This window comes from Salvia miltiorrhiza, chromosome 1 (assembly GCF_028751815.1).
Source record: "Salvia miltiorrhiza cultivar Shanhuang (shh) chromosome 1, IMPLAD_Smil_shh, whole genome shotgun sequence".
NCBI lineage: Eukaryota > Viridiplantae > Streptophyta > Magnoliopsida > Lamiales > Lamiaceae > Salvia > Salvia miltiorrhiza.
Window position 1 is genome coordinate 1,392,824 of NC_080387.1, and position 13,983 is coordinate 1,406,806.

Consider the following 13,983-nt stretch of genomic DNA (forward strand, 5'->3'; position numbering starts at 1 on the left):
AGGGCTCTGATGGATGTGCAACACAGGATCTTCGAGATGGGTTATACGGATATCACTTTTGACGAGGAAATTGCTGCCCAAGCTAATCTTAATGTCACTTTGACAAGAAAAAACATCCTCCTTCAGCAGAAAAGTAGAGCCAATTGGTTAATGGATGGCGATAGAAATACTTCTTTTTTCCATCGTATGATTCGTTTCCGGAAGCAGAACCATCGTATAGGCCATCTGAGAATTAATGGTGTGATGTCTTATGATTCGGACATGATACAACAACACATCATTGCTTACTTTTCCACTCTCTTCAATCATGATGGGAATCCTACTGTTGACCGTGTTTTATTGGAGGCAATTATCGAAGATTGTATCACTACGGAGCAGAACAACGGTCTTGTCTGTATTCCTAACGATGATGAGATTACCGCGGCGGTTTTTGGGATGGACTCGAACAGCGCCCCAGGTCCGGATGGTTTTTCTGGGAGATTTTTTCATAGTAGCTGGAGCATTATTAAGAAGGATATTATCTCTACGGTGAAGGCCTTCTTCATAAATTCGTATCTGCCAACTGGGTGCAACTCCAGTACGCTGATCCTTATACCCAAGAAAGAAACTGTGGATACGGTTGCAGATTTGCGCCCGATTATTCTTTCTAATTTCTTTTTTAAGATCATTTCAAAGATTCTTGCTACTCGTTTGAGTCTGGTGGCGAAGACCACTGTCTCGGGTAATCAATTCGGTTTCATTGGCGGCCGTTCTATCTATGATTGTATTGCGCTGGGATCTGAGGGTTTTAACTGCATGAATCGCACGGGTCGTAAATCCAACATGGCTTGCAAGATTGACATCAACAAGGCGTTTGACACTATGAGCTGGAGTTTTATTATTCAGGTGCTTCGGGTCAATGGTTATCATGAGAAGTTTATTACCTGGATTTCTATCATCTTTCAATCTGCTCGTATCTCCATTTTTTACAATGGGCAATTGAGTGGTTATTCCGCTTGCTCAAGAGGGGTGAGGCAAGGGGATCCCCTCTCGCCAATTATTTTTGGCATTGCGGAGGATGTGCTCAGCCATCTTTTTATAAATTGTGTTAACTCACGACATCTTGTTCCTATGGACTTCAGCCGCGGTGCTTACTTCCCGACTCATCTGTTTTATGCAGATGATATTTTGATTTTCTGCAAAGCTTCGTGCAGAAATGCACGCAAGATTAAGGAGATTTTGGACCTTTATGGTGAGATTTCGGGGCAGATCTGCAATACCTCGAAATCTAATATTTTCTTCTCCAATGGCGTCACCAGCAACATGCGTGTGGGTATCAAACGTGAGCTCGGGTTCTCCTTGGGCACGCTTCCGGTTAATTATCTTGGTGTGCCGTTGTTTACCGGTCGCATCCGTGCCTCTTATCTGGCTGCTATTCACGACAAAATTGTGAATAAATTCTCCCGTTGGAAAGGTATGCATCTCTCCATGGCCGGGCGCATTTGCTTGGTTCGGTCGGTGATTCAAAGTTCTGTGACTCATTCCATGATGATTTATCGTTGGCCAAAGTCTTTGATCCATAATCTGGATAAATGTTGTCGCAACTTTATTTGGTCTGGTAGTGTGGATACTAAACCTTCTTGCTCGGTGAACTGGTCGCGAGTTTGTGCTCCTCGTGTTGAAGGGGGTCTTTGAGTTCGCTCCTTCTCTGCTATGAATAGTAGTTTCTTGATGAAGATGGCCTGGAGGATCATTCAAGGTCAGGATTATGGTCCCTCCATTATTAAAACGCGTTATCTCACCAATTTTGGCTACGCTAAACCCTATTTGGCTTCCTCTCCTTTCTGGATGAGCATAAGGCAGCATGTTGATGATCTGGTGGACAACTCTTATGCGTACATTGGGACGGGTAGGAACACTTACTTTTGGAAGGATGATTGGCTGGGGTATAAGTTGCTGGATAGGCTTCGTATTCCTCCTTTTATGCATGACTTTTTGAATCAAGCTGTGGAGGATTATTATTATGATGGTATTTGGCATTTCACAGAGGCGTTTGTTATTAATTATCCGGACGTTGTGGTTGATATTCTTTTACTTCCTATTGGTGATGAAAGAGATGCTAGATTGTGGAAGTCGTCTGTCCATGGAAATGTCACGGCGGCCTTAGCCTATGATCGGCAAGGACCTCATTTTCCTGAGGTTAGATGGGGAAGCTGGATTTGGGAGAAGTTCATCCCGGAGAGGCGTTCTTTGATCTGCTGGCGTATTATTCATAAACGCCTACCCACGTTCGATGGTTTGATGAGGAGGGGTATGATGGGGCCGAACAGATGTGCGGTTTGCGGCATGGCAGAGGAAAGTATAAACCACCTGTTCTGGGAGTGTAATTCGATTCAGCCTATCTGGAGGGAGTTCGCGAATTGGTTTAACAAAGACTACTCTCATTACATGGATATTCATTGCGTTCTTGTTGCCGCCTGGAACGAAAACTTCAGTTCGCAGGTTCTTTCCTTCTGGAAGGCAGGAATCATCAATTTATTGTGGAAGATATGGGATTGTCGCAATAATATTATCTTCAATGAGATGATTTTTCATCAACAGATCGTCACGGGATTTCTTAAAGTTATGTTTAAGGAAATGGATTTGAACTTTTCAAAGCTTGGGAACACCAACAATTCTTGGTCGGATTATCTTGTTCTGCGTAGTATTGGTGTGACGACAAGGGCGGCTCCTCCTCCCACCATGATTGAGGTCCACTGGTGGCCACCCGTTGGACAATGGATAAAAGTAAATACGGATGGCTCGGCGTTGGGAGCGCCGGGAAATATCGCAGCTGGTGGCATTTATCGCGATAACTGGGGTTGGGTTCGCGGCTGCTTCCACTACAAAGGTGGTGTTGGATTCGCCTTCGAAGCGGAACTCTTGGCGGTCATGTATGCGATTGCTATTGCTCATAGAAGAGGGTGGACTTTTCTTTGGATTGAAGCTGATTCTTCTTACATTGTTAAACTCCTTCACTCTCGATCGGAGGCTGTCCCGTGGCGTTACTTGGCTTCTTGGAAAAGCACCCTTCGGCTGCTTTTGGATTTCCGTTTACAAATTTCACATATCTATAGAGAAGGGAATACGGCAGCTGATATCATGGCGAACCAGGCCCGTTCCGAGGGTTGGTGGCCTCATGCAATTGAGGAAATTAAACATGCTGTTGCCACGGATATGGCGACACATAGTAGAGTCAGGATAAAACATTGACATGGGTTTTGTCTTGGCTTTCTGTCGAACACCTGGTGGGCGTGTGATCTTGGTTAAGTTTTCGTGGGTGGCGTCTTTGCTTCATGTTTTGCGTGTTTGGTTTGGGGTCCGGCATCCCTCGGCTTGCTGTTGGGATCGATCTTGACTGTTTTGCTCTTGTTGCTCTTGATGTTGGGAGGCGTAGGAAGCGTAAGCTTTCTCTCAAACAGTTGGTGGGCATTTCTTTTGGGATGTTTTTTATGGATTGGAAGTTGTGCTGTTCTTTACCAGTGTAACACCCCGTACTTTTCCTCATGTTGTAGGATAGTGTCTTAACACTAATAAGAGTACTGAGATGTCGAAATACGAGACTATTTTTTTTTATGAGCAGATAAGACAGATTGTCTTTTAAATAGAGATACGAGTGAATAAACCGATGATGGAATTAGAGTGTGAGATTTGAGAAATGAGTTGAGATAGAGATGCTGATTGAATTGAGCTGAGATTTTATTTTATTTCCAACTACCGGGAATAGAGTTACCGGATACTGAATTATTAGAGATTGACTGTCCTATTAAGAAAAATAGGAATAATGAGTTGGAAATAGAGTCGAGGAAGAAAGAGTGAGAAACCTTGATAAATTGAGTCGGTCAAAGAGACGTCTAGCTTATTTGAGTCTGCCGACTGTTTTGATGTGATGTTATGTGAATTTACGTGACTGAGTGATTATGTGATTTTGTGACGTGTGTCAATATGACCATATTATTATGATTTTTATTTGAAACCTTAGCACTTGGGAATTTTTATTAAGTTTCCAAAGAAAGTGCGGCTTATTTTTACCAAGAAATCGAATGATGCCGGTTTATGGAAATTTTTCCAAGCATAATATTTTTTTTAAATTATTTTTCCTATGATGAGGAATATTATAATTGAGTGAGTGCACTAATATTAGTACTATAATTATTTTATTTTGGTCACATGAATAATTATACTATGGTACTTTATTAATGAGTAATATTTCCATAGTTTTTGTGATTATTATTTAATCACCCTTCTCACATGATTTATTTTTAATTTCCCAAGTATGAGACTAATTACTAAAATTTACTAAGTGTAGAGATTGAGAGAGTAGAGATTTAGAGAGTAGAGATTAGAGAGAGTGTAGAGATTATGAGAGAGAGAGAGATCAAGGCAATTAATGCCAATATTCACTAAGATTGCCAAATCTTCTATAAGATTAGCAAAATCCTCTCAAATCTTTCAAGATAATTCTCTCTCTCACTCCACCCCAAATTTTCGATCACCACCTTCTCCCTCCCTTCATCTCTCTACTTTCCACCATTGACAACCATTAACAAGACCTTCGGAGCTTCACAAAATCACACCAAAAACACAAATCACCCTCTAAATCTTACACTAAACACTTCCACCTCCTTGAATCCAAGAAGATCTTTGGAGTTTGATCTTCAAAGTTAGAGAGAGAAAGTTTGGTTTTGGGTGTAAGTTTGGGTAAGTGATCTCCATATTCATAGATTAGACTTGTTTGAGATTATATATAAGTATTCTTGAGAGTTTGAAGCAAGAAAACCACCCCCTTCATTTTTCTCTAAATTTTCGAAAATATGGGTCTTATACCCTTCAAAAAATTTTCTTTTTCTTTCCTTGAATTGGGGTGAGAAAAATGATCTATGATATGTTTGGTGATGATTGATGTGTGTTTTGCAAAGCTATGCTTTGAGAATTGAATTTTCGATGGAAGTTAGTTTACCCAAAAATGGGAAATTTTGAGTCAATGAGTTAATAGATAAATTGATGATGTAAATGAGTCTATGAGATGTATATGATGATGATTGATGGAGTAAATTGAGTATATGATGTCAAATGATGATTTTGATATGAGTTAGTTTACTAAAATAAGGGCTATGTGTATCTATGCTCTAATTTGTAAATTGATGGTTTATATGTGAGTTAAATGGGTTAAGATTAATAGATATATGATGAGATTAAAGATCCATGTGAGTTCATAAAATTTCAAAGAGTTTAGTTTAATAAAAATTGGGACTTTCTTGTCTATGTGTTTAATAAATGATTTGGCTTAAGATATGTGTAATTGAGCATGATGTTGGTGTTTTAATATGTTTGATTAAGTCTTTTGGAAGCTAAGTAAAATTTTGACTTGAGTTAGTTTATGAGAGTTTTTGAGTTTTCATATTTTGAGAAGTCAATAATTGATAAAATGAGGTCTAATTTGCTTTATGACTATTTTGTGAAGTTGTCATGTTTTGTTGAGAGTTTATGTGAATATATGAGTTTTTATTAAAGTTTGGTTGGTATGATTAAAGGGGATTTATGTGTATAAAATGAGTTATATGAAGTATGAGGTCATTTTGAATGATTGAGTGTTTTTAAGCATGAAATTGAGAAGAGGATTGACTTGATACGTTTGTAGAAACGTTTTCCTTGAAATTTGAGTTAAGATGTAAAAGAGGAGAGTTAATTTGAGTATGATGAGTATTTTAAATGTTTTGAATGTTTTTGAGTGTTATATGTGTTTAAAATGAACTTTGATTGGTTTTCTTTGAAGAAATGTTGAATTGAGCATTTAAGAGTTTGAGATGAGTTTTGGTGATTTTTTCGTAGGCTACTGACCTACTGTGATCGACGGGTTGTCGATGTCTTATGGCTTTGAACATTTTACAGCATGTCCCTACATGAGTCTTGAGCATACCGGTAAACTTTCAAGTCATTTGGACTTGATTTACTATTTTTAAAAAATGCAAAACCAAATCTGCACATTTCTACCGGGAATTTCAGAGAACAGGGGACAAAGTCATTCATTTCAGTAGCTTCCTGTGTGATCTAGCTTTCCAAATTTTTATGGTATCAACCTTACTGTATGGTCTAGATATCCACCAAATTTGAGCTCAGTTTGACAACGTTTACTATTTTTCAAAAATCAATGTTTCCGATTGCTCAAAACTGCCGAATATGGTAGACCGTGGTAAAAACGTCATATCTCTCAAACCACTTGGAGTTTCTGACTCTACTTTTTTTTGAATGAAACTAGACTCAAATACCTTTCTTTTGGTGTGAGTCTGGAGTCCAGAAGATGTCGGAGTCAGAACGTGTTAAATTTTGAAGTTGAGTCAGTGGGAAAACAGAACATGATTTGTTGATGTTTGATTGTATTTTCTTATGTGCCTTATGTGTTTATGTTGCTTAAGTGTTTTAATGAGATTAGACGAGTCTTATATGAGAGATAAATCGAGACTTAGAACCATGATTTTCTTGAAACCTATCCTTGGACTTAAGGATTTGAAATGAGTGAAGAAGTTTATGTAGAGTCGATCAAGAGATAGAATATAAGATAGAGCATGAGTTAAGGCATGAGTTTTTGTCGTTGAGTTCTAATCGAGATTCATTTTATGACATGAACCTTCGATGATGACGATGATCCCTGAAGACACGAGCAGAGCAAGGAAGTAAGTAACTCCGCTTTGACGGGAGTGTTTGAGTAAGGTCTTCAGGTGGGCAATATTTTGAGTATACATATATCATACGAGCTTTCGAAACTGTTTTGATGATGTTATGAATTTATCAAATGCTTTGAGATAAATGATATTTGAGAACTGTTTGACTTGCCGATTTTTGTTGATAATGACTTGTGTGTTACCCTCTACTGAGACGAATTCGGTCCTGCCACAAGCGGGATTTTGTGCACAGAGGTGACTGTGAGCCGTCTTCGGGTCGGCCGGTCACGGTACTTGAGAGGGAGGCCTACTTCTCAGTACCTTTGATAATAACGAGTTGTAGATGTGGTGCATACATGTTGAGATCTTTGACTGCAGTCGTTTCTTTATGATATCATGATTATTAAAACTGCTTACACAGGTTCATTTACGCTAAATTTATTCCTGTGTATTGCTGAGATGGGGCAAGTTTCAAACCTATAGCTCTAAGAGCACATTTCTTGTTTTTCGGCGTTTGCTCACTGAGTATTATGTACTCATGCCCTGCATGTATTTCTAAATGTGCAGGCTAAGCGAGGAGCGAGATTGGTCTGGTGCTAGTGGGGGAAACGTTTCAATCGATGTAATTATGTTTTCGTATTGCCTTCATGTTAATAGAGTCTTGAGGATGGAGATACTTTGTTTTCTTTTGAAATCAAGCAATTTACTCACGGTTATGTGTCTTCATACATGTAATCGATTCGCCTTTTGCTGCGATACTCTGCATTTTATGATTCCTTATGAAAAATGAGCTATACCCGTTTTGTTTTTGTTCGTGAAATTCCTGATAATTAAAAAGTTATAACGACGTTGACGATTTTACCCTTGGGTTCATTTATGATGATTTTCCTTAGCATGCTTTGATGCGAGCTTCCGCTTGATGTTCGACCTATTCTTCTTATCTTTTATTCTTTTAAAAATAGTCGTATCGATACTCGTACCCCACTATCACTAGTGTCGGGAATCGGGCTGCGACAACCAGATTCCTGGGGTCCTTCGCATTTGGTGATGGCCTCTTTCTCCTCTATTTTCCGATGGCGAGAGACTCCTGGCGACGGCATATAACCGGCCGGGTTGTCATCGTTTGGAAAGTTGGGTGTTCCTGGCGACGGCTTTTAACCGGCCGGGTTAACATCTTTTCTTTGTCTTTTTCGTTGTTCTTGGGATGCTTACGGCGACGGCATCTCACCAGCCGTAGTGCACGCGTTCCTTTTGGGTTTTGGTTTCGTCTTTGGTTGGCAGTAAGGCGACGGCGTCTCACCAGCCTTCTGCCCTTGCTTTCTTTTCTTCCTTTTGTTTCTTGTTGGGATAGAGCCGGGATTGTTTGGGAACGATGGTTAGGCCGGAGTTCCGGAAACTTTCTCTTCCGCTCTTTCCCTTTTGTTTTCCCTCTTCCTAGACGGGTACTCTTTTTCCTTTTTACGGTTTTTCCCTTTGGGTTTTCCGTAAAAAGGTTTTAATGAGGCTCGGCCCATAGTCTGCTTTCTTGTGCTTTCATGGGTTTTTTTAGGGTTTTTTCTTTTAATAATAAATCGCATTTTAATAAGTATTACATTTTCTATATTTTAGTTATTTCTATGTTATTTAATAAGTATAAAATATACATTTGTTAGCACAAATGTATACTTATGTTAATATAAGTATTTACCTTCATTCAATAGAAGATATTATATTTTCTAAACCTAAAACCTGAACACTAAACCCTAAACATTAAATCCTAAACTCTAATATGAATATTTACTTTTAATAAGTATAAAATATACATTTGATAGCACAAATGTATGCTTATGTTAATATAATATTTATAAAGTATTATATTTTCTAAACTCTAAATCTTGAAAACTAAACCCTAAACCTTGAAAATTAAACCCTAAACCATGAACACTAAACCCTAAAAACCTGAACACTAGACCCTGAACACTAAATCAGGAATCTCAATATTGAAACCCTGAACACTAAATCAGGTTTTTAGGGTTTAGTGTTCATAGTTTAGGGTTTAGTTTTCAAGGATGTAATGTTTTGAAACATTACATTTGTGGGAATAAATGTATACAATTGTGAGAACAAATGTATACCTTATACTAATTAAAAGTAAATATTCTGAATAATCTTATACAATTGGTATTCAGCTTGCTGATTTATGCTTAATTGTTCTAATTTTAGGGGTTTGAATGTGCTCATTGTAAGTTAAATCTTCTGGAAATTGGTGCGTTTTATGGTGTATTTGATGCTTTTTAGGAGATTTAGGTTTTAATGGTGGAAGAGTATAATTTTGGGGATTTTTGGCTAAAAATGGCATTTTTACGCCAGACCAGACCAGAGCAGAGAAATCACTGGCCAGAGCAGAGAAATCGCTGGCCAGAGCAGAGAAATGCACCAAGTCAGAGAAGTGGTCTAGGCCAGAGGAATCATAGGCCAGAGAAATCAACCGCCAGAGAAATCACCCGTCAGAGAACTCGCTAAGCCAAAGAAGTCACGCCAGAGAACTCGCTAAGTCAGAGAACTCGCTAAGCCAGAGAAGATAGCCAGAGCAGATAAATCAACCATTCCTCTGCAGAGAAGCGCCAGCATCAGAGAAGTCAGCACCAGAGAAATCATCCATTTCTCTGGCGTGACCCATTCCCCTGGCGATAGCCATTTCTCTGGCGAGAGCCGCGATTTCCGCCCGAGTGGAGATTACTTGCTGAGCGCGTCATAGCTGGAGTTACCTTATCATCTATGATTCTATTCCTTTTAGAGTCCGGCTTTGCATGATAATTTCCATGGTGATCCAGAAGGAGTTGAAGTCTATAAATAGGGTCATAGTTTTCATTGTATAAAAAATTCTTGCCCTAGTTTTAGAAGCCATCTTAGAGAGCTGTTGGCATCCGAAGCTTAGGATTTAATTGCTTTCTTAGTGCTTTCATAGTTTCGAGTTTTCATTGTTCTAGTTAGGTTTCAATTTAGTTTTATTTAGTTTTTATGCTTGGATTGTGATTGAGTGACACAATTTCATATTCAAGACGTTTTTACGGTTTTTCGTATTTAAAATCAATTTACTTTGTTTCATCATGTTTATGCTTTTCGTTTATGTTTATGTTTTCTTTTCATGCATGCATTTTAAATTATGCACTTTAGTTTCACGCCTAGATTAGAAGTCTTTAAATTCACAAGTATTTTATTTCATAAGTAGGTTTAATTTAGGTTCTTTAAAATCTTGCCTAGGGTTTAATAGTTTAATTCGTCTAGTTGAATTTTATAATTCGGTTTTTAATTAAGTTTTTAATTCTAAGTCTTAGTTTAATAATCAATCTCTTTATTGCTTTCTTTACTGTTTTCTAACGATACAATTAGAAGCCCTTAAAAACTTTCCTTGTGAGATCGACTTGGGTTAGCTTATCACTGCTAGGATGTCCTCGTACTCTTGCGAGTCAACTTAGAGGTGTTTAGGTTGAGTCAAATTTTGGCGCCGTTGCCGGGGAAAGTTTTAGGCGTTTTAGTTGTGTCGTTTTTAATTGCTTTATTTAATTTCTGTTTTTCTCGTTACTACTTTCCTTTCCCTTCCACCCGGTGCATGTAATCCGTGTGTTAAGTGTTGTGTATGCAGGGACGACGTAGTCTGAAAAGAAAACTAACTCCCCCGCTGGATAACACTCGCACACTTCCCAGAGCAGACGTGCTATACTCTGACTCTGATTCTGAGGCGCACTCAGAAGCTAGCTCTGACCGTATAGAGCAGACTTTAGACACAGCAGATCACAAGGTAGAAAAGGAGGAGGAAGCCGCTGGTTCTGAATTTGACCAACCAGTGCAGAACACACACGAGGAGAAAGAAGTCATGGCACAGAACATGGAATACATGGGAGACTACACCAGGCCGGTTATCGGTGATACCAACACGTCAGCAATAGTACTCCCTGCTGCTGTGAGAAACTATAATCTCAAGCCGAATGACTCGAATTTGCTGCCGGTATTTCACGGGATGCCAAGCGAGGATGCGCTGCAATTCATCCGAGATTTTTGCACGCAAGTGCAAACGATTCCTCTGCTTACTCTCACGGAGGACCAACTCAAGCTCAAGTGCTTCCCCTATGCACTTAAGGATCGGGCGAGGACGTGGATGCTCTCTCTGCCGCCCAACTCTATCACTACATGGGGAGATGCTTGTGAAAAATTCATGCTGAAATACTACCCAAGTCACAAGACACAGGAGCTGTGGAGTTCACCCAAGGAGCGGACGAACCTTTGCACGAAGCTTGGGAAAGATATGAAGAACTCCTCCGTCAATGCCCTCAACATCAGTTCACTAATGTGATGTTGATGCAGTTCTTCTACGATGGGTTAGTACAAACTGCCCAATTTATGGTGGACAGCACGGCAGGAGGAAACACAGCTCGGAAGACTGCGGCAGATCTGAAAGAGATTTTCAAGACCTTGGCCGAAAGCTCCCAACAGAAGTCAATCCGTGGACGGAGAGTGGAGGCTAGTGCCGTGACAAATCAGTTTGAGCTGCAGAAGCAAGTTGCCGATCTTGTGAGACAAGTGGAGCATCTTAAGATGGGAAAGATGGAAACTTCAGCTCCGGTGCAGAATCCAGCGCTGCCGATGTCAGCACCGCCGAATCCAGCCATGCAGTACGTTGAGCCTTGCGGTATATGTGGAGATTTCAGCCATGGAACCAATGAGTGCCATCGAATGGGAGAATTTACTCCAGAAGGGCAAGCTGAGGTCTATGCGGCACAAGGATTTCAAGGCTACAATCAAGGGCCAAGCAGACCCTATGGGCAGAACATGAATCAAGGCCAACAAAATGCCATTGGAGGATGGAGAAATCAGCCGAATGCTGGATGGGGAAATCAAAATTTTGGGGGGAATCAATTCCGTCGACCACCCCAAATAGGCTATCAACAACAACAACAATATTTCCCACCACAGCAAGGGTATTCTCAACCATACAGACCACAATACCAGCAGCAGCAATCCATTCCGCAACAGAGTGCACAGCCGATTCCACCACAAAAATCCACGCTCGAAGAAACGCTGCAAACCTTTATGGAGATCAGCAAACAAAGTATGGAGGCCCAAGCATCTACAATCAAAGGCTCGAGACAACGGTTGGACAACTTTCCGGTGCCTTGAATCAAATCCAACAACAACAGCAGCCTGGGAAATTTCATGGCCAACCTGCTCAGCCACATCAAGCTCTTGCTGTAACTGTTCTCCGCAGTGGTAAGATTTTGGATAACAAAATGGAGGTTCCAACACAAACCAGAGCAGAGGAACCATCCCGTCAGAGTAGAACCGATTCCTCTGACCTTGTCAGAGCAGAGGAACCGTTCCGCCAGAGCAGAACAGATCCCTCTGGCTTTATCAGAACAGAGCTGCCGAACTCTGCTCCGTTCAGACCAGAGCTGCCGAGTTCAGATCTGCCCAACTCGACTGATGGAGAAAAGGGAGACCAGCAAAAGAAAGAAGAGAAGGAGAAGGAGGTCAAGCTCCACAAAGCTTCTACACCTTATCGACCACCGATTCCCTTCCCGGGCAGATTGAGCAACGGAAAGCAAGACCAACAGTTCGCCGACTTCTACAACATGCTTGCCAAGGTGAACGTGAATCTTCCTCTCCTTGATGTGATCAGAAAAGTCCCAGCATATGTGAAGTTTTTCAAGGAATTGGTCTCCAACAAGCGGAAGTTCGGGGACAATGAGAAGATTCTAGTCTCAGAAGTAGCGACCTCAATCATGCAGCAATCCTTACCACCAAAGCAGCGCGATCCAGGTAGCTTTGTGATTAATATTGCTTTGGGAAATGGTAAGGAAGCCACGGGTATGTTAGATCTGGGAGCGGGAATTAATTTGATGCCTTACTCTATTTTTCAACAATTAGAGTTAGGTAATTTGAAATCCACTCGCATGTGTCTACAACTCGCTGATAGGTCCGTTAGGTATCCCCGTGGGATAGTTGAGGATATTCTGGTGCGATTCGGGGATTTGATTGTGCCTGTTGACTTCGTAGTCCTTGAGATTGGGGATGTGCATGAGAATGGCAGAGACCACACTCTGCTATTAGGACGACCCTTTATGGCGACCACTAACACTTTGATTGATGTCAAAAATGGAACTATTAAAATGACAGTGTTAGGGGAATCAGTGTCTTTCTCAGTGCATGAAAATCGGGCTATGCCTTCTGCGAACTTTGTGATTGAATGCTCATATATAGATGCTATTAATGGCTTGGTTGAGAAGGTATTTTTACAGGAGCAAGAATGCGTGGAAATTTGCGCAGGATCAGCCGACATAGAGGAATTAGCGAGGGAAGCTGAAGAGTTCAGCGCTGCCCAGCCGCCTCTGACGATGACAGAGCTGCCGAAGCCAGCTCTGCCCTTCAGCGATGCCCCACCAGCCCTGCCGAGCTCAGCGCTGGAACTGAAGGAACTCCCCGCCAATCTCAAGTATGTTTTTCTGGAAGAAGGCGAGGAGAAGCCAGCTATCATCTCGGCTACTCTGACTTTAGAGCAAGAAGCAGCGCTGCTCGAAGTATTGAAGAAAAACAAGGCAGCACTGGGATGGAGCATAGGTGACATCCGTGGCATTAGTCCAGCCACATGCATGCACAGGATCAACTTGGAGGAAGGAGCTACACCCAAGAGAGATGCCCAGCGACGCTTGAACCCTATGCTGATGGAGGTTGTGCGCAAGGAAATCCTTAAGCTTCTTGCCGAAGGGATTATCTATTCAGTCGCCAATAGTGAGTGGGTGAGCCCAGTGCATGTCGTGCCAAAGAAAGGAGGAATGACGGTTGTGCGCAATGACAAGATGGAGTTGGTGCCGACACGTCCTACCACGGGATGGCGGATGTGCGTCGACTACAGGAAACTCAATGCCGTCACCAAAAAGGATCATTTTCCCCTCCCTTTTGTTGATCAAATGTTAGATCGGTTGGCAGGGCATGATTTTTATTGTTTTCTAGATGGTTTGTCAGGATACTACCAAATCGCAATCACACCGGAAGATCAAGTCAAGACTGCCTTCACCACGCCTTTTGGGACATTTGCATGGAAGAGGATGCCGTTCGGATTGTGCAATGCACCCGGGACGTTTCAACGATGCATGATGTCCATATTCTCCGATATGATTGGTAAATTCGTGGAGGTTTTTATGGATGATTTTTCGGTTTTTGGGCAGTCCTTTCATGATTGTTTGACTAAGATTGATGTAGTGTTGCAAAGGTGTATTGAAAGTGGCCTAACCTTGAGTTGGGAAAAGAGTCATTTCATGGTCACTAG

The 13,983-nt window shown here is 41.1% G+C and overlaps 1 long non-coding RNA gene across 1 annotated transcript; it reads left to right on the forward strand.

Annotated features, from left to right (window-relative positions):
• The first annotated feature begins 3,494 nt into the window (after nucleotides 1-3,494).
• LOC131007219 (uncharacterized) lies at nucleotides 3,495-7,541 on the forward strand. Its single transcript, XR_009095975.1, has 3 exons — nucleotides 3,495-4,719; nucleotides 6,674-6,737; nucleotides 7,248-7,541. It is a non-coding gene; the product is annotated as an uncharacterized LOC131007219 (long non-coding RNA).
• Nucleotides 7,542-13,983: the final 6,442 nt, after the last annotated feature.